Source organism: Lucilia cuprina, chromosome 4, assembly GCF_022045245.1.
Source record: "Lucilia cuprina isolate Lc7/37 chromosome 4, ASM2204524v1, whole genome shotgun sequence".
In the NCBI taxonomy this organism is placed as follows: Eukaryota; Metazoa; Arthropoda; class Insecta; order Diptera; family Calliphoridae; genus Lucilia; species Lucilia cuprina.
The window spans coordinates 59,927,393-59,947,887 of record NC_060952.1 but is presented as its reverse complement, the minus strand read 5'-3'; the positions used below and the strand labels follow the sequence as shown (position 1 = coordinate 59,947,887).

The 20,495-nt window shown below is 28.8% G+C and overlaps 1 protein-coding gene across 2 annotated transcripts in view; it reads right to left on the bottom strand.

Annotated features, from left to right (window-relative positions):
• The window catches only part of LOC111686208 (spermidine synthase), a 35,916-nt gene that overhangs the window by 1,342 nt on the left and 14,079 nt on the right, over window positions 1–20,495 (bottom strand). The window contains exon 2 of one of the 2 annotated variants that reach the window (XM_046949808.1): window positions 11,471–11,476. The exons of the other annotated variant lie outside the window; for it this stretch is intronic. The gene's annotated coding sequence lies outside the window, so the exon portion shown is untranslated. The remainder of the gene's footprint in view (window positions 1–11,470; window positions 11,477–20,495) is intronic. 2 annotated transcript variants of the gene reach the window in all.

The window sequence follows — 20,495 nt, the reverse complement described above, 5'->3', positions numbered from 1 at the left end:
TTAAAGAATTTGTTAAAAAAGTGATTTTCTAAATGGAGGCAAGTGTAAATATGGGCCTATTTTTACAAATTTTGGTATATGGCTTATCGTTTACATTAGAGTTATGTATGCTGGATTTCATCGTGATATATGTGTTTATAAGTGAATTATTGACCTTCAAGACATATTGTGGAGGTGACTTTTTATTGGGGCTGGGGTCAAATAAAGTCCGATAATTACGAAAATCAATAGTAATATTAAGACGTATAAAATACTAAGATTTGCCTATTATTGTTGAGATACTACAATATTTGTATGGGGCTATGGGGGCTATATAATAGATAAATTTTAACAGGCTTCTTCCCTGGGCGTTTGTGCCAAATTTCATCCAATTATCTTGAATCTGCATCTTGAGCACAAGGTTTACATGGACAGCCAGCCAGACGACGGACCAACATAGCTTAATCGACTTATAAAACAATTCTAAGCCGATTAAACTTTAAGGTTTAGGGTTTAGGTCGAATATTTTTGTATGTTACAAACATCAGTACAAAGGGTATATTGGGATTGTACTGATGTTTGTATCATGCAAAAATATTCGTCCTAAACCCTAAACCCCACTAAAGTGGTGTAGGGTATAAAATGTGCAAAATGCAAAATAACTCCAATTCTTAATGATTTTATACCCATCATTTTAACTCATTAGCAAAATTACATTTATATATATAATTCAAATAGTTTTTTTGATGTATTTAGAGAGGACAAATTAATAAAAAAAGTAGCCATGTTTTTAGAATTAAAGAAAAAATTATGCAAAATTTTAAGATTCTAACTGTAATAGTTTCTAAGATAAACGATTTTTTGTATTTAATTTATGTGGGAGGTGCCACGCTCCTTACGCTAGTTCACCCCCTTTTTATCCTAAATAATCTTATTGACACTAAAGTGGCTCCGACAAAGTTTGAGAACTCTAACTGTTATATTATCTCAAGAAAAACGAATTTTTGTATTTAATTTATATTGGAAGTACCGCTCCCCTCATGGGTAGTCCGCCAAATTATTACCCAAAATGTGGCTCCGACAAAATTTAAGGACTTTAACGTGGGCGTGGCTCCTTGCCTACTTAATATTTCAAAATAAAAAGTACCCTATTACCTATTCCAAAAATTTCAAGTTTCAACTTGCCGCCATCAGAAAGCTATACAACATATATCCATGAAAATCATCAAACATTTGATGTTTAAAATTTCATATAATACAAATGTACATCTATAATAAATTTCTATAATATGTATTGAATACTGTACATCTTCCCGGAAAATGAGTTTATTGTTAATACCCCCGTTCTGGGAAGAAATGGGTAAATACGGTATAATTATATCTCCTAAACAGAAAAGATACAAAAACAATTTAAGCTTTCGTCGTTCATTTAAAAAAGCGTTTTTATAACCTTCACCTTCGTGAGAAGGGTATACATATATAAGTTTGTAATTTCTATAATTCTGGATCCTTATAGATAGCGGAGTCGATTAAGCCATGTCCGTCTGTCTGTCTGTTGAAATCAGTTGTTAGAGGTTCCCAGATATCGACGAGATCTGAATCTTCAATAATTCAGCTATTTAAAATCAGCAAAATCGGTCGGTAAATAACGGAGATATGAGCAAAAATCCGAGACAACCTCTGAAAATTTTATCAAAAAATTGTTCTAAAAGCAACAACACTGTATATAGAAAAAGATGTACACGTGTGTGTAGATGTATTTGGTTTTATTCAACTGTGTATTTTCTACTAAAATACACAGCAAAAAAATATGATTTGCATTTTTTGTTAAAATAAAATAATTTTCCCTTTTGTTTTGCAAATTTATTTTTTATTGAATAGAAAAAAGTATTTAAAACGTTTTCAATTATATGAGAGTAGATTGTGAGTTATTGTACAATAATTTTTATGCGAATAATGTAAGTTTGAAATTTAAAACTAACACAAATTTTTTCCAAGTGCTTATTAAAACAATTTTTTTTTACGATAAACAAAAACAAAATCTACGTCTCGTCAATGTTTACCAGCAATGAATACGAAAGTGTTGTTGTTTTACTCTTGCTTGTATACTGTTTAGATCAACAACAACGTATTGCTTGTATTAAGCGCATATAAGTGTATAGAAAACACACTGTCTATAGAAGTCGTCGGCGCTAGTATTGTTCTGACAACGAAGATTTTCGGCAAATTACATGTACACAAAATGATCGCATACGAACCTCTAAACAAGAGCATCAAAAATACAAATATTTTATTTAGTTGCTTGACAGCATTCAACAAAGCAGGTTGATGTCGCTTTGTTAAAGAAATTGCAAACACAACTTGAAAAAACAAAAACAACTTGCAAAAGCAAGAGCATAATTTACAAAAACAACGTACACTCTAAATAATTTTCTAGAATGCATAACAATGAAAGTAAATAAGTTAATCTTGTTTCATACTTTTTTTGGACATTTTAATTAGAAATGTTGTTTCTATGTGAAGAAATTATCATTCTTAAGTACATTGATTACACATTGTTTATAAATATTCGCATTTTACAGTAATGCAATTTAATCTTCAAAATTAAAAATAACCAAATATTTTTTTCAGTGCAATTTCAATGAAAAAATGCCAATAGTGTGTGTGTGTAGTGGTGATTTTTTTATCTGCCTCTCTATCCGCCGGTATATGGTCTATAGCTAAGCGCATTTACAAAAACAAAAGAGTACCAAGCGCACCCTTGGTTTGGATGCTATTGGCGTCATTCATTGTTATTATATATTTTGTTTTTCTGTGTTTTTCGTTATGTATGTTTAGATGTCTGTTGGTTAAGATGCCTTGTGTATTTTGTGTTTTATTTTGTTTAGCGTTGTTGTTGTTCTTTTTGTTTAATAAACTTAGTGTTAAAAACTAAGTTTATTAAAACTTAAACAAATACTTTCAAAATTCACTTCAACAATATATTTTTTGTTTAGCTGCCTGCAAAACAGTTTAGCAAGGAATATTTGTTAAAGATGTAAGCACTTGACATGCAAAGGTATACATATATGTTTATTGGAGCAGAGCGACAGTGGTATAATTTAAAAAGGCTTTCGAAAGAGCATTAGGAAATGTAAAAATCTCTATTATTCACAACGCAGCTTTCGTAAAATCTTAAAATACATATTAACAACAGATTTAATTTTTTTTGAACAGTGTAAAAATTATTTTGACAAATTAGGAAAATTTTATTTAATTTCTATATGAAAATGTGCAAAAAATCAAAAATTTCCTCTGCTGCTTAAATATTTTTTCTCGATTTTCCAAAAATATGTGTTTTTTTGGAAACCGCGAAAATTTTGAAATGGATGTTTATGATTTACATTTTATTTAATATACCTTCGAAGTAGCTTTCATTTCATTAAAATTTAAAATCACGTTAACCCACTATGAACTTTCAATTAGCGATAGCGTAAATTTTTGAAACTAGGAATATGAAATTTTGCATGTATTATGAAATTTTGCATGGATTATGTGAGATATTATATAAAATGGTACTTTTAGTGCATTCATTTTTGTTATTAAAAAGTAACCATATATTAATTTCTTTAAGGCAGGTTCATATTATTTTAACAATGTCGAACAAAAATAATTAGTTATCCACCCAAGAGTAATTAGTTCCCACGTGATTCCAATATTACTCTCAATCTTAATCGGATTTACTCCGGCTATACCCAACAAGGGTATAGCCCGGAGTAAATCCGAATTTATAAAAGGTACATTTAAAGACTTTATTGTACTTTTTCGTTCTTGGACTGTTACCTTTTTAGTTAACATTAAAATTATACTTTTAGGTACTTTTTCGTTTTTTAACTGGTACTGTTAAGTTGAGAAAAAAAAACTTTCTGTGGAATCTGGTTGGAATATGTGTAATTAACTTTCTCAGCCGATGATGTAGATAAACAAAATAAAAAAAATATATTTTGTTTATCCCAAGAACAAAATCCCAATTGACAATGCAATGAAAATAAAGGAAAATAAACACAAAGTATTAGGATTTTGGAAAAAAATGATATTTATTGAATAGGAAATATTACCTTAGGATTTGAATGCTAGAAAAACAAGAAGAGCAAAATTCTTAGACTAGAACGGAAGCTACATTTTGGACATCTTGGCCAAGTTGACAGTTGGTTTTGGGCATTATGAGGGAAAGAGATAGCATTATTTTCATAACTTTCAGCCTTTATATAGATTAAAACAAAGAGGGAAAACTTTGCTCATCACTTTTATTAAGGCCAAAAGATGGAGTAGGTTTTGGCATTAACAGGTACCTTTTGTGTTTTTTTTAATATTGAACTTATTATTAAATTCAACATGCAGATCCCGGAGTAAATGAGAGCCTATAAAAGGGGTACATTTCCCTTCTTGAAGAGGAATCATAGATTTTCGATGTTCTCTTAAAGAGGAATTTTTGATATTGCAGATATATATACATTGGCGGCCAAACATGCCCATGCGGTCAATGTGTTATTCTCACTTATACACAAGCAATTTAATTTAGTTGCTCTCTTTATGAAATGATAAACAGAGAATATTTTCAAAAGCCATTACAAATTAATGTATGAATACTTTTTAAAAAAAGATCAATTAGATACACATATGTATGTATAATTATTAGGGTATTCAAACGATTAATCGTCGATCGGTCAACCGATAAATTTTTGACGATTAATCGCTCGAATAAATGAAAATTGCCAAATTTCAAAAAACAAATAAATCGAATAATTTATATCAATTAACCTATTAACAAAAACTTATTATTAAACAATAAAATTACTGTATATCTTATACAAATTTCTATATTTTTATAATAAATTTACTATCTGTATTATTTTTATAATTACTTTTTTATAATAAGCAATATTTATTAGATGATTCAGAAACTTTGTAATAAGTTGTTCTGGTTTAACTACTTCATAGAATGGGTTCATGCAGAATCATTTCAAATTTTTAAAAAGAAGTCTTGAAAATAATGATATTGCCTTTACATCTACATCCAGTTTTGAGGAACAGTTTCTATAGAATTTCTAATAAGTTCTTCAGCAATACGTAGTTGTACACTAGATCATTGAAACGTATGAATTCTGGAACTCGTTGATAAATCTCAAAAACATAAATTTAATAAACTTAATTTCTTTATACAGAAGAGGATTTCACATTAAAATAAATAATTTGTAATATTTGAGAAAAAATTAAAAGAATTGAATTTAAAGTAGTGGAAAATTATAATTTTGTTTGTTATTGGAAGAAAAATATTGTAGGAAAAGAAATAACTTGTAAAACAATGAACACTTGCCTCTTTTTCGATTAACCGAATAATTTTGAATTATTCGATTATTAAACGGCCAACTTAAAACCCCAAATAATTATTTGTCGAATAAACCGAATAAGACAAAAACCCGAATAATTAAATATTCTAATTATTATTTATTTTTATTTGTTCATGCAATTAATCGCTTAAATTGTAACGATTAAACGATCGACTGTTAATCATTTAAGTACCTATTAGATACATTTAATGCATACACAAACTATATACATATATCAATACCTACATATGTACATACATACATCACATTAACACGGTGCAATTATTCATAATTCACGCTATTGTCATTCAGAGCCCGAATTAAGTAATTTAACTGCTCCGTGTGAACTTGGTATTGTAGAACTAGATTTTTCAAATCTTGCATAAATTACTTTAATTTTGGAGGAAAAAGGGCGGACTTTTCATCTGATTGAACCACCCATATGAGTTAAATAGAAAAATTCGTATATTTGAGAAAATATTAGAGCCACAATAGTTTTCCAGATTTACAATATGTTACATATGAGAGATGCCAAGCAAATTATTGCAAGTTCGCCAATTTCTATCTATCTATAAAAAATTTGAATTATGTAAAAGTTTTCAAGATATACGAAATTTTGTATTTAATTCATATGAAACCCCACCCACCCTTTATTTTCTAAATGTTCACATTAATGTCAATGTTATTCATATAAAATTTGAGGATTCTAGCTCTAATAGTTTCTAAGATAACTATTTTTTCTATTTAATTCTTCAAGCTCCCCAGATTAAAGTCCGCCCTTTATCCTCAAAATTTTCAGATGAATATTAAATCTAGTTCTATATTTCCCTAGATAAACAATATTTTGTATTTTATTCTTAGTCTCCATAAAAAGTTCACTCGTTACATTCTAAATTTTCTGATGAATGTCAAAATTCTTCAAGTGAAATTTAATGATTCTATCTCTAACAGTTTCTCAGATATACGAATTTTTCTATTTTATTCATATGGGCGCTCCAAGAACCCTCAGATAAAAGTTTGTAACTGTAATAGTTTCCAAGATAAAAGAATTTTTGTATTTAATTCATATAGGAGGGCCGCTCCCCTCATGGGTAGTCCGCCAATTTATTACCCAAAATGTTAAAATTGATGTTAGAGTTATTCGTGCAAAATTTGAAGATTCTAACTGTAATAGTTTCTAAGATAAACGAATTTTTGTATTTAATTTATATGGGAGGTGCCACGCCTCCCAACGCAAGTCCGCCCACTTCTATAAATCGACTTTCAAATATTCGACATTTTGTCGAAAAAGTCGAAAAGTCGAAGTCGACTATTTTGTTCCAAAAAAGTCGATAACTCGACTATCGTCTATGAAAAGAGTCGAAAAGTCGACTTTGTAAATAACAGTCGAAAAGCCGAAAAAAGTCGGAAAGAGTCGAAAAAAGTCGAAAAAAGTCGGAAAAGTCGAAAAAAGTCGGAAAAGTCGAAAAAAGTCGGAAAAAGTCGAAAAAAGTCGGAAAAAATCGAAATAGTCGGAAAAAGGCGAAAATAGAAAGAAGTCGAAAAAACTCAATAAATTGCGACAAATAGAAAAAATATAAATAAAATTTTTTATTAATAATAATAAATAATAATAATAAAAGTTGCCAGAAGCGTAAATATATAATGTTGCCATTATAAATTTACGCTTCTGGCAACTTTATAAATTTTTAACTCTGGTAGAAAAAAGTCGAAAAAAGTCGTAAAAAGTCGAAAGGTCGAAAAGTCGACTATTTATAAAATTTAAAGTCGAAAAATTGACTTTGATTTAAATGAAAAAGGTCGAAAAATCGACTTTTAACTAAATGCAAAAAATCGAAAAGTCGACTTTTAACTAAATGCAAAAAGTCGAAAAGTCGACTTTTCATAAAATGCAAAAAGTCGACTTTTTGTTTCAACTATAGAACCCTAACTCTAACTTTTATATTATTTCAAATATACGAATTTTATATTTTTTTAATGTGGGCGTAACTCCTCGCCCCCTTGAAAATTCAAAAAAGTAGCCTATTACCTATTCCAGACATACAGGAATACGCTGTGAAAATTTCAAGCAAATCGGTTCAGCCGTTTAGTAGTCTATAGCGTTCAAACATACAAATAAACACACATTCATTTATATATATTTATATAATAGCACTTTAACTTGTTTGATCTTTAATTGATATATCATATATACCCAGCTACTTTTATATTAATACTTTTCTAATTGTTCATATATTTGTAGAAATATGTTTTCTCATGTCTTAAATAGAAAAATTCCAAGATTTTTTGAACATTACAAACAAAATCTTTGTATGGACCAAGGATGGACCGATAGTGAAAGTTAGTTAGTTTAGATTAATTTTTAAACAAATCTTTTTTAAAAAAATTTAATTTCAGACCATAAATCATATAGTGAAACCCATAAAGTTTGCCAAGTAACACATTTAGAGGTGGTTTTATAAATGGATGAATTTTTAATACATGAACACGACAACAAATTACATTTTTAAATCTAAATGAATTCAGAAAATATATTAAAAGTCCATTAATCGACAAATATTAAGCTCTAACCAACTTTCAAGGAAGTTGTATAATAGTAATAATTCATGATGGGTCTTGACAAAAAGGGTATGGTCTAATAAATTGTAAAATGGTATCGTACACCAAATGTTGTAGGTGCACATACTTATTAGCCCAAGATATGCCCTCATATACCCAATAAACAAATTTGATAAAATGGAGGCTCATATACCCAAATCCTAAATAAAATATTTACAAAAATGACTGATTTTGTACTGCCACACATTAATTAATAATATTTTAGATGACAGTGCTTTCGTTTTTGTTTGTATTTTAAAATAGTTGCACTTAAATCAAATACTCCTATTATTTTGAACAATAGATTTTGTATAACAATTTAAAAAAATATATTATAAAAATTAGAGCACAAGTTTAATAAATTATAAAAATTTTTAATTAAAAATCTAAATCTTTCACAAAAAAAATTATATTCAAAATTTTGAGTGTTACAAACACCTCTACACTCCCTCTCCCTCGGTTTTTTCTGGTTTTCTTTCTGTCCGTTTCTTGTTCATAATTATTTATATTTAGTACAACATTGTTTTTTAGTTTTAATATCAAACAACAAAAATTCAATGTCAAAAAACAAAAAATATTTTTTTTTCGTTTGTAAAAAATATATTATTTTCGGGCTATTAAATGTGTTTAAATTGTGCAAAAAAAATTATAAAATATTATGTTAAGTGATAAAAAAATTTCAAAGTGCTATTATCCTCAAATTTTCGCAAAAACAGTTTTGAAGTTTTGAGAGAGAATAAAATTTTTACATATGTGTTGGATTTACACAGCACTCGTCTGTGAGAAGATCATAGTGTTATTGTTTTAAAAAAAAATGAGAGCGTTTCACTTCTTGTTTATTCTTTGTTTAGTACAATAATGTAACTCAAGTTTTGTGAAAAACTTAAGTTTAATTTTGTTAGATTATGTGTATTAATTGTAACAATAAACTTATCATTATAAAATTTTCAGAATAGGTAAAAATATCGCTCGCTATTTTATTAATATCGCTCGTTTTAAAATTAAAATCGCGAGTTTTATTTTTAACACGCGAGCACCATTTTAATTCGAGTTTTTTGTATTATCTTCGTAAGCGATATTTACACGTTTTTGTTTTTTCAACTCGCTTGCGAGCGTGTGGAAAATGAGCAAGGTTTTATGATAGCAATTAAAAAAGTCAATTAAATGCATATAGGAAATGTTTGATAGATTCCCATCGACAATATATTTTGTCATTACACGCATGGAACAAAGAATTCCATATCAAGTAGTCCAAAACTGCTGTCAATAGAGGACGACAGAAAAATATTGAGGAAATACCAATCAGCTCCAAAAATTACCAACGAACTCAGAACAGTCCTATGAATAAAAATTGTGGGCAAAGTACTAGGGAGCATTAATTTGCGTGGTCAAGTACCAAAGTGGTAACCGCTCATTTCGAAGTTAATCGATGTTAAGTGCCTTGACTTCGCAAATAGACTCATAAGTAAGAATATTGGATTCTAGAAGGAGGTTATCTTCGACGATTAGAACAAATATAATATTTTTGGCTCAGATGGTCGTCAAATAATATGGCGAAAGCTTGGAGATGCCTTGGAATTATCAAACTTAAAACAAACTGTAAAGGATCCAAATTGCTCTGGCATATTTTGGGATTCTATGTCCGTCCATGGTGTTAGACTGCTAAAATTTATTAATGATCATAGACTAGATGGTCCACTTGTCAATTTTAGAGCAGAATTTGCTTGCTAGTACCACTAAAATGGGGCTACAATCCATTCAATTTATTTTTAAATAGAAAAACGATCCAAAATACACGACCTGGTTCATTTACAACACTAAGTATCTTCATTCACCAAATTTTTAATGGAGTTAATGTCAGGATTTAAACTACATTGAAAATTTGTTGCCATATTTACAAGAACAACTTTTAAAACACTCAGAACCATCATACGTTTGCTTTGCATGAAGAATGTTACATAATAACGCCAGAACTATTCCATAAATTGGTCGAAATGTTGCCATGACTCTTCCAAGTTGATTTTAAAACAAAAGCTACTAAATATATCAATTTCATTTTAATTATTTATTTTTACTTCATAATGCTAATCTAAATATGAGGTATACTAAAAATTCGAATACTTTTGTGAAACTATTTTTTGCACTTAAAAAAAAGCTTAATTACTTTAAGTAAATTATTTTTTTTTTTAATTTTTTAAAATGATGTATAAAAACAAGTAAGAGTGCTATATTCGGCTGTGCCGAATCTTATATATGCTTCACCATAGTGTATTTTAAACATCTTTTATAAATTTTAAATTTTTTCCCGACTACATTATTATTACATCAAAAGCTAAACAAAAAGAACAACAACGCTAAACGAAATAAAACACAAAATACACAAGGCATCTAAACCAACAGACATCTAAACACACATAACGAAAAACAAAGAAACAGCATCCAAACCAAGGGTGCCCAAGACCTATGCGCTTGGTACTCTTTTGTTTTTGTAAATGCGCTTAGCTATAAACAGTGTGTTTTCTATACACTTATATGCGCTTAACACTAGCAATACCCTGTTGTTGTTGTTCTTAACAGTATACAAGCAAGAGTAAAACAACAACACTTTCGTATTCATTGCTGGTAAACATTGACGAGACGTAGATTTTGTTTTTGTTTATCGTAAAAAAAATTGTTTTAAAAAGCACTTGGAAAAAATTTGTGTTAGTTTTAAATTTTAAACTTACATTATTCGCATAAAAATTATTGTACAATAACTCATAATCTACTCTCATATAATTGAAAACGTTTTAAATACTTTTTTCTATTCATTAAAAAATATATTTCCAAAGCAGAAGGGAAAATTGTTTTATTTAAAAAAAATGCAAATTATATTTTTTGCTGTGTATTTTTTTGTATGTTTGGATTCCAAACATACAAAAAATACACAGCTGATTAAAACCAAATACATCTACACACACACGTGTACATATTTTTCTAACTATAAGAATATATTAGTAGAATTCTTAAGTCAACATAGTTGCAAAAAATAGTATTGAAAAATATTGAAAAAATTACTACATTTCAATATATACTTTGAAAGGTTTCTTAAGATATTTTGCACATATTTTATTTATAAACATTTTATAAACACGTCTATTTGTTTTTTAATCTATAATATTGAAAAAATAAATTATTTATTTGAAACATCTTTTTCGTTTACCATACGAAAATTTACAACAATGTTTTTAAGTTTTAATTTCAAACAAAAAAAAATTAAATGTCAAAACACAAAAAATATTTTTTTTCGTTTGTAAAAAATATATTATTTTCGGGCTATTAAATGTGTTTAAATTGTGCAAAAAAAAAAAATTATAAAATATAATGTTAAGTGATAAAAAAATTACAAAGTGCTATTATCCTCAAATTTTCGCAAAAAAGTTTTGAAGTTTTGAGAGAGAATAAAATTTTTACATATGTGTTGGATTTACACAGCACTCGTCTGTGAGAAGATCGTAGTGTTATTGTTTTAAAAAAATGAGAGCGTTTCACTTCTTGTTTATTCTTTGTTTAGTACAATAATGTAACTCAAGTTTTGTGAAAAACTTAAGTTTAATTTTGTTAGATTATGTATATTAATTGTAACAATAAACTTATCATTATAAAATTTTCAGAATAGGTAAAAATATCGCTCGCTATTTTATTAATATCGCTCGTTTTAAAATTAAAATCGCGAGTTTTATTTTTAACACGCGAGCACAATTTTAATTCGAGTTTTTTGTATTATCTTCGTAAGCGATATTTACACGTTTTTGTTTTTTCAACTCGCTTGCGAGCGTGTGGAAAATGAGCAAGGTTTTATGATAGCAATTAAAAAAGTCAATTAAATGCATATAGGAAATGTTTGATAGATTCCCATCGACAATATATTTTGTCATTACACGCATGGAACAAAGAATTCCATATCAAGTAGTCCAAAACTGCTGTCAATAGAGGACGACAGAAAAATATTGAGGAAATACCAATCAGCTCCAAAAATTACCAACGAACTCAGAACAGTCCTATGAATAAAAATTGTGGGCAAAGTACTAGGGAGCATTAATTTGCGTGGTCATGTACCAAAGTGGTAACCGCTCATTTCGAAGTTAATCGATGTTAAGTGCCTTGACTTCGCAAATAAACTCATAAGTAAGAATATTGGATTCTAGAAGGAGGTTATCTTCGACGATTAGAACAAATATAATATTTTTAGCTCAGATGGTCGTCAAATATTATGGCGAAAGCTTGGAGATGCCTTGGAATTATCAAACTTAAAACCAACTGTAAAGGATCCAAATTGCTCTGGCATATTTTGGGATTCTATGTCCGTCCATGGTGTTGGACTGCTAAAATTTATTAATGATCATAGACTAGATGGTCCACTTGTCAATTTTAGAGCAGAATTTGCTTGCTAGTACCACTAAAATGGGGCTACAACCCATTCAATTTATTTTTAAATAGAAAAACGATCGTGAAAATGTTGATCATTACAGCACTAAGTATCTTCATTCACCAAATTTTCAATGGAGTTAATGTCAGGATTTAAACTACATTGAAAATTTGTTGCCATATTTACAAGAACAACTTTTAAATCACTCAAAACCACCATACGTTTGCTTTGCATGAAGAATGTTACATAATAACGCCAGAACTATTCCATAAATTGGTCGAAATGTTGCCATGACGCTTCCAAGTTGATTTTAAAAACAAAAGCTACTAAGTAAATATATCAATTTCATTTTAATTATTCATTTTTACTTCATAATGCTAATCTAAATATGAGGTATACTAAAAATTCGAATACTTTTGTGAAACTATTTTTTGCACTTAAAAAAAGCTTAATTACCCTAAGTAATTTTTTTTTAATTTTTTAAAATGTTATATTCGGCTGTGCCGAATCTTATATACCCTTCAGCATAGTGTATTTTAAACATCTTTTATAAATTTTTAATTTTTTCCCGACTACATTATTATTACATCAAAAGCTAAACAAAAAGAACAACAACAACGCTAAACGAAATAAAACACAAAATACACAAGGCATCTAAACCAACAGACATCTAAACATACATAACGAAAAACAATGAAAAACAAAAATAAAGATAACAACGCAATGACGCCAACAGCATCCAAACCAAGGGTGCCCAAGACCTATGCGCTTGGTACTCTTTTGTTTTTGTAAATGCGCTTAGCTATAGACAGTGTGTTTTCTATACACTTATATGCGCTTAACACTAGCAATACGTTGTTGTTGTTCTTGACAGTATACAAGCAAGAGTAAAAAAATCATTTTGCTGTGTATTTTTTGGTATGTTTGGATTCCAAACATACAAAAAAATACACACCTGATTAAAACCAAATACATCTACATACACACGTGTACATATTTTTCTATATACAGTGTTGTTGTTGGCATTTTTTGATGAAATTTTCAGAGGTTGTCTCGGTTTTTTGCTCATATCTCCGTTATTTACCGACCGATTTTGCTGATTTTAAATAGAGCTCTTCTCGAAAGCATGTCTAATAGAATTATAGAAGATTCGGATCTCGCCGATATCTGGGGTCCTCTAAAAACTGATTTTAAAAGACAGACAGACAGACAGACAGACAGACAGACGGACAGTCAGACAGACGGACATGGCTTAATCGACTCCGCTATCTATAAGGATCCAGAATATATATACTTTATAGGGTCGGAAAATTATATTATAGAAATTACAAACGGAATGTCAAACTTATATATACCCTTCTCACGAAGGTGATGCGTATAATTAAGGACTGCCTGGACAACATTATAAATTTATTTATTTTTCCCCACAAAAGTAAAATTATGTCTGTTTTCATAATACATTAAATTCGAATACTTATGAGAGACACTGTATATACTTTTGTGGGTCTATGATCAATATTTCGATGTGTTAAAAATGGAATGACAAAATCAATCCCATCTTTTTTGATGGTAGGTATAATTAAGAAGAATGTGGACAAAATCAAATAGTGATTACTATTATTATATTGTCCCAGGAATGAAAATGGTTAAGATCGGTCATTTTTTCACCTAGACCCCATACAACTGAACTTCCGAATAGGGCCTGTAAACCTTGTAATCAAACTACAGGTCGCAATTTTGGAGATAATTCATTGAAATTTGGCACATGATCTTCTATGTTACCGTAGACTATTGAAAATTATTAATATCGGTCCATTGTTTCACCTCACCCCCATACAAATGAACCCTCGAATAGTGCTTGTAAACCTTGTAATCAAACTATAGGTAGGAATTTTGTAAACAAAGTCTATTGAAAATGGTTAACATCGGTCCATTATTTTACCTAGTCTCTATACAACTGAACCCGCCGAATATGGCTTTTAAGTTCATAATTATGTTTAATATAATCGTATCTCGACTATAATTTCTTACTTGTTTTACTTTTTGGGATTTAAATCTTTTCTGAAGACAAGAACTTAGCTATGTACAAATTTATATAAAAGGTCAAATATTATATAGTTTGATTCAAAACTAATCAGTATGAGTTGCATTTGAGTTTAAAATAAATATTAAATGTGTACTTTTAATTAAAAAGTGGTATTTTCTTTTTAATTTTAAAAGATACAAAGTGCTAAAACATGTAAAAAGTAAATGCCTTAGTTTGGGCATTTTCATTTAATTTTTGGTAAAATGACCACTTTAGTGGGAAGGGTATATTGGGTTTGTCCTGATGTTTGTAACATTCAAAACAAAAATATTCGTCCTATACCCACCTTAAAGTAATCGGCTTAGAATTGTTTTCTGTGTTTTAAAATAATAACCAAAAGCAGTTAAAGTACTATATTCGGCTGAGCCGAATCTTAAATACCCTCCACCAGCTAATTTTATATTAATGCTTTTCTAATTGTTTAATCGACATTGTGATGGAAGTTAATAACAAAACCCCATTTTCCGGGAATATAAACTTTTATGTGGGAGGTATATGAATTTGTGGACAGATTCTGGCAATTTTCCGCAGAATCGAATAGAAACAAATGTATGGTGATTTTCATGGTATTATCTTGCATAGTTTTCGAGAAAAATATATCAGAATATGTAAGAAATAATATTTTTTCGATGTTGTTTTTAATTTTGATTCATAACTTTTCCCGGTGTGAACCGATTTTACTCAATTTCAATACCAAACTGCTTAGGATAATAGTGAATATTTTCGGTGAATTTAGCTGATTTTTCTTGCTTAGTTTAAACGTGAGCGTAGGCAGACAGACTAAATCGACTGAGAATTATTTCATAGTAAAATTTCTGTATGCGAGAGCAATATTTGTAAAAAATTTCATATGTATATCTTAATTTATAAATGAATTATGTGCGTTTAAGTGATTTTCACCACCATCAGTGGTGATGGAGGGTATATATAAGTTTGTCATTCCGTGTGTAACACCAAGTAATATTTATCTGACACCCAACAAAGTATATATATTCTGGGTCCTTATCAAATTCTCAGTCGATTTAGTCTGTCTGCCTACGCTCACGTTTAAACTAAGCAAGAAAAATCAGCTAAATTCACCGAAAATATTCACTATTATCCTAAGCAGTTTGGTATTGAAATTGAGTAAAATCGGTTCACACCGGGAAAAGTTATGAATCAAAATTAAAAACAACATCGAAAAAAGATTATTTCTTACATATTCTGATGTATATTTCTCGAAAACTATGCAAGATAATACCATGAAAATCACCATACATTCGTTTCTATTCGACTCTGCTGAAAATTGCCAGAATCTGTCCACAAATTAATATACCTCCCATATAAAAATTCATATTCCCGGAAAATGGGGTTTTGTTATTAACTTCCGTCACAATGTCGATTAAACAATTAGAAAAGCATTAATATAAAATTAGCTGGTGGAGGGTATTTAAGATTCGGCTCAGCCGAATATAGTACTCTAACTGCTTTTGGTTATTATTTCAAAACACAGAAAACAATTCTAAGCCGATTACTTTAAGGTGGGTATAGGACGAATATTTTTGTTTTGTATGTTAAGTTCTTGACTTCTGAAAAGATTTAAATCCCAAAGAGTAAAACAAGTAAGAAATTATAGTCGAGATAAGATTATATTAAACATAATTATGAACTTAAAAGCCATATTCGACGGGTTCAGTTGTATGGAGGCTAGGTTAAATAATGGACCGATGTTAACCATTTTCAATAGACTTTGTTTACGATGCCATAGGAGATCATTTGTGGTATTTCATTGAATTATCTACAAAATTCCTACCTGTAGTTTGATAACAAGGTTTACAAGCACTATTCGAGGGTTCATTTGTATGGGGGCGAGGTGAAACAATGGACCGATGTTAATAATTTTCAATAGTCTACGATAACATAGAAGATCATGTGCCAAATTTCAATGAATTATCTCCAAAATTACGACCTGTAGTTTGATTACAAGGTTTACAACCCCTATTCGGGAGTTCCGTTGTACGGGGCCTAGGTGAAATAATGACCGATCTTAACCATTTTCATTTCTGGGACAATATAATAATAATCACTATTTGATTTTGTCCACATTCTTCTTAATTATACCTACCAAAGAATAAATAAGAAGTGAAACGCTGTCAAAAAGTACCTAAGTCTACTGTCAGTCGGTACCTAACTCTAAGAATGTATTAGTAGAATTCTCAAACCAACATAGTTGCAAAAAATCGGATTTAAAAATTTAAAAAAAAATATTTCATTTGAATTTATATTTTAGAAGATTTCTTTAAATATTTTGCAACATAATTTATCTATAAACATTATATATGAACGTATCTTTGCTTTTTAATCTGCAATATTGAAATAATAATTAAGTTAGTTGAAATATTTTTTTCTTGTACCATACGAAAATTTACAACATTGTTCTTTTTTCGTTTTAATTTCAAAACAAAAATTAAATGTCAAAAAAATTAACAATATTTTTTTTCGTTTGTAAAAAATTAAATCTTTATTTTGTCATTCAATTTTTAACACATCGAAATATTGATCATAGACCCACAAAAGTATATACATAAGTATTCGAATTTAATGTATTATGAAAACAGACATAATTTTATAACAGATTTTAAAAAATTAAAAAAAAATAATTTACTTAAAGTAATTAAGCTTTTTTTTAAGTGCAAAAAATAGTTTCACAACTGTATTTTTAGTATATCTCATATTTAGATTAGCATTATGAAGTAAAAATAAATAATTGAAATGAAATTGATATATTATATAGTAGCTTTTGTTTTTAAAATCAACTTGGAAGCGTCATGGCAACATTTCGAGCAATTTATGGAATAGTTCTGGCGTTATTATGTAACATTCTTCATGCAAAGCAAACGTATGGTGGTTCTGAGTGTTTTAAAAGTTGTTCTTGTAAATATGGCAACAAATTTTCAATGTAGTTTAAATCCTGACATTAACTCCATTGAAAATTTGGTGAATGAAGATACTTAGTGTTGTAAATGATCAACATTTTCACGAACCAGGTCGTGTATTTTGGATCGTTTTTCTATTTAAAAATAAATTGAATGGGTTGTAGCCCCATTTTAGTGGTACTAGCAAGCAAATTCTGCTCTAAAATTGACAAGTGGACCTTCTAGTCTATGATCATTAATAAATTTTAGCAGTCTAAAATATGCCAGAGCAAGTTGGGCCCTTTACAGTTGGTTTTAAGTTTGATAATTCCAAGGCATCTCCAAGCTTTCGCCATATTATTTGACGACCATCTGAGCCAAAAATATTATATTTGTTCTAATCGTCGAAGATAACCTCCTTCTAGAATCCAATATTCTTACTTATGAGTCTATTTGCGAAGTCAAGGCACTTAACATCGATTAACTTCGAAATGAGCGGTTACCATTTTGGTACTTGAGCACACAAATTAATGCTCCCTAGTACTTTGCCCACAATTTTTATTCACAGGACTGTCCTGAGTTCGTTGGTAATTTTTGGAGCTGATAGATGAAGGTTCCTCCGGTATTTCCTCAATATTTTTCTGTCGTCCTTTATTGACAGCAGTTTTGGACGACTTGATAATGGTAAATACTCTATGGAATTCTTTGTTCCATGCGTGTAATGACAAAATATATTGTCGATGGGAATCTATCAAACATTTCCTATATGCATTTAATTGACTTTTTTAATTGCCATCATAAAACCTTTTTCTTGCAAACACTCACTTGCTCGTTTTCCACACGCTCGCAAGCGAGTTGAAAAAACAAAACCGTGTAAATATCGCTTACGAAGATAATACAAAAAACTCGAATTAAAATTGTGCTCGCGTGTTAAAAATAAAACTCGCGATTTTAATTTTAAAACGAGCGATATTAATAAAATAGCGAGCGATATTTTTACCTATTCTGAAAATTTTATAATAATAAGTTTGTTGTTACAGTGAATAAACATAATCTAACAAAATTAAACTAAAGTTTTTCACAAAACTTGAGTTACATTATTGTACTAAAGAAAGAATAAACAACAACAATAACATTACGATCTTCTCACAGACGAGTGCTGTGTAAATCCAACACTTATGTAAAAATTTTATTCTCTCTCAAAACTTCAAGACTTTTTTGCGAAAATTTGAGGATAATAGCACTTTGAAATTTTTTTATCACTTAACATTATATATTATAATTTTTTTGCACAATTTAAACACATTTAATAGCTCGAAAATAATATATTTTTTACAAACGAAAAAAAATATTTTTTGTTTTTTGACATTGAATTTTTGTTGTTTGAAATTAAAACTAAAAAACAATGTTGTAAATTTTCGTATGGTAAACGAAAAAGATGATTTAAATAAATAATTTATTTTTTCAATATTATAGATTAAAAAACAAATAGACGTGTTTATAAAATGTTTATAGATAAAATATGTGCAAAATATCTTAAGAAACCTTTCAAAGTATAAATTGAAATGTAATAATTTTATTCAAAATTTTTCAATACTATTTTTGCAACTATATTGACTTGAGAATTCTACTAATATATTCTTAGAGTTAGGTACCGGATGACAGTAGACTTAGGTACTTTTGACAACAGTTTCATTTCTTATTTATTCTTTGGTACTAAATATGGATAATTATGAACAAGAAAGGGACAGAAAAAAACCAAAATGTTGCTAGCATTGTAAATGTTGCTAAATATTTATATACCGAGGGGGAGCGAGTGTAGAGGTGTTTGTAACACTCAAAATTTTGAATATAAATTTTTATATAAATTTTTTGAAAGATTTAGATATTTAATTAAATATTTTTATAATTTATTTATTAAACTTGTGCTCTAATTTTTATAAGAGTTATTTTAAATATTTATGAAATTTATATAAATATATTTTTAAATAGTTATACAAAAAATATTGTTCAAAATAATAGGAGTACTTGATTTAAGTGCAACTATTTTAAAATAACAACAAAAACGAAAGCACTGTCATCTAAAATATTATTTTTGTAAAGATATTATTTAGGATTTGGGTATATGAGCCTCCGGAACCTAATGTCTTTCCGACAACAGTTTTGAGGGGCTTGATGACACATGTCCTGGCCGATTATCAACTAATATGCAGTAATTTATTCAAAATACCTTAAAAGATGTTATGGGGTCTTTTAACGTTTTGCTTTAGAATCAGTAAGTCAACAACCATGTAATGGCCTACTGTTATGGAACGAGCTTCCACCAATTTAGAATCAATAATGTTTTTATACGACAACACCGCCATTTTATCAAATTTGTTTATTGGGTATATGAGGGCATATCTTGGGCTAATATGTGCACCTACAACATTTGGTGTACGATACCATTTTACAATTTATTAGACCATACCCTTTTTGTCAAGACCCATCATGAATTACTATTATACAACTTCCTTGAAAGTTGGTTAGAGCTTAATATTTTTCGATTAATGGACTTTTAATATATTTTCTGAATTCATTTAGATTTAAAAATATAATTTGTTGTCGTGTTCATGTATTAAAAATTCATCCATTTTTAAAACCACCTCTAAATGTGTTACTTGGCATACTTTATGGGTTTCACTATATGATTTATGGTCTGAAATTAAATTTTTTTAAAAAAAGATTTGTTTAAAAATTAATCTAAACTAACTGAGTATTGATCACGATGTGTAATAACTACAATTTGGGTTAGTTTCACTAATTTGGGCGCCCTAATGGAATTAATTACAAAAAAACCATAAGCGCTTATGGGAAGCACTTATAATTTTTGAATGAAATGTTTATTTAACTTGCTAAAGTATTCAAAAAGACTTTTAATAATATTACCATGAGAATTTACATATTTTGTTCGCGATATTTTTATAATTTTCAAGATATTTGAACAGATTTTATTTTCGTCAATTCTGACATTTTCTTTCAGGATTTTAAAGGAAATAATTGTGATCTGAATTCAAAATCATCTAAATATAATAGTTTTTTAATATTTACTACGAGTAAAGGAATATAATCTAACTTAGGTTAGATAATACATGGTACTCCTATTTTTTTTTTTTTTTTTT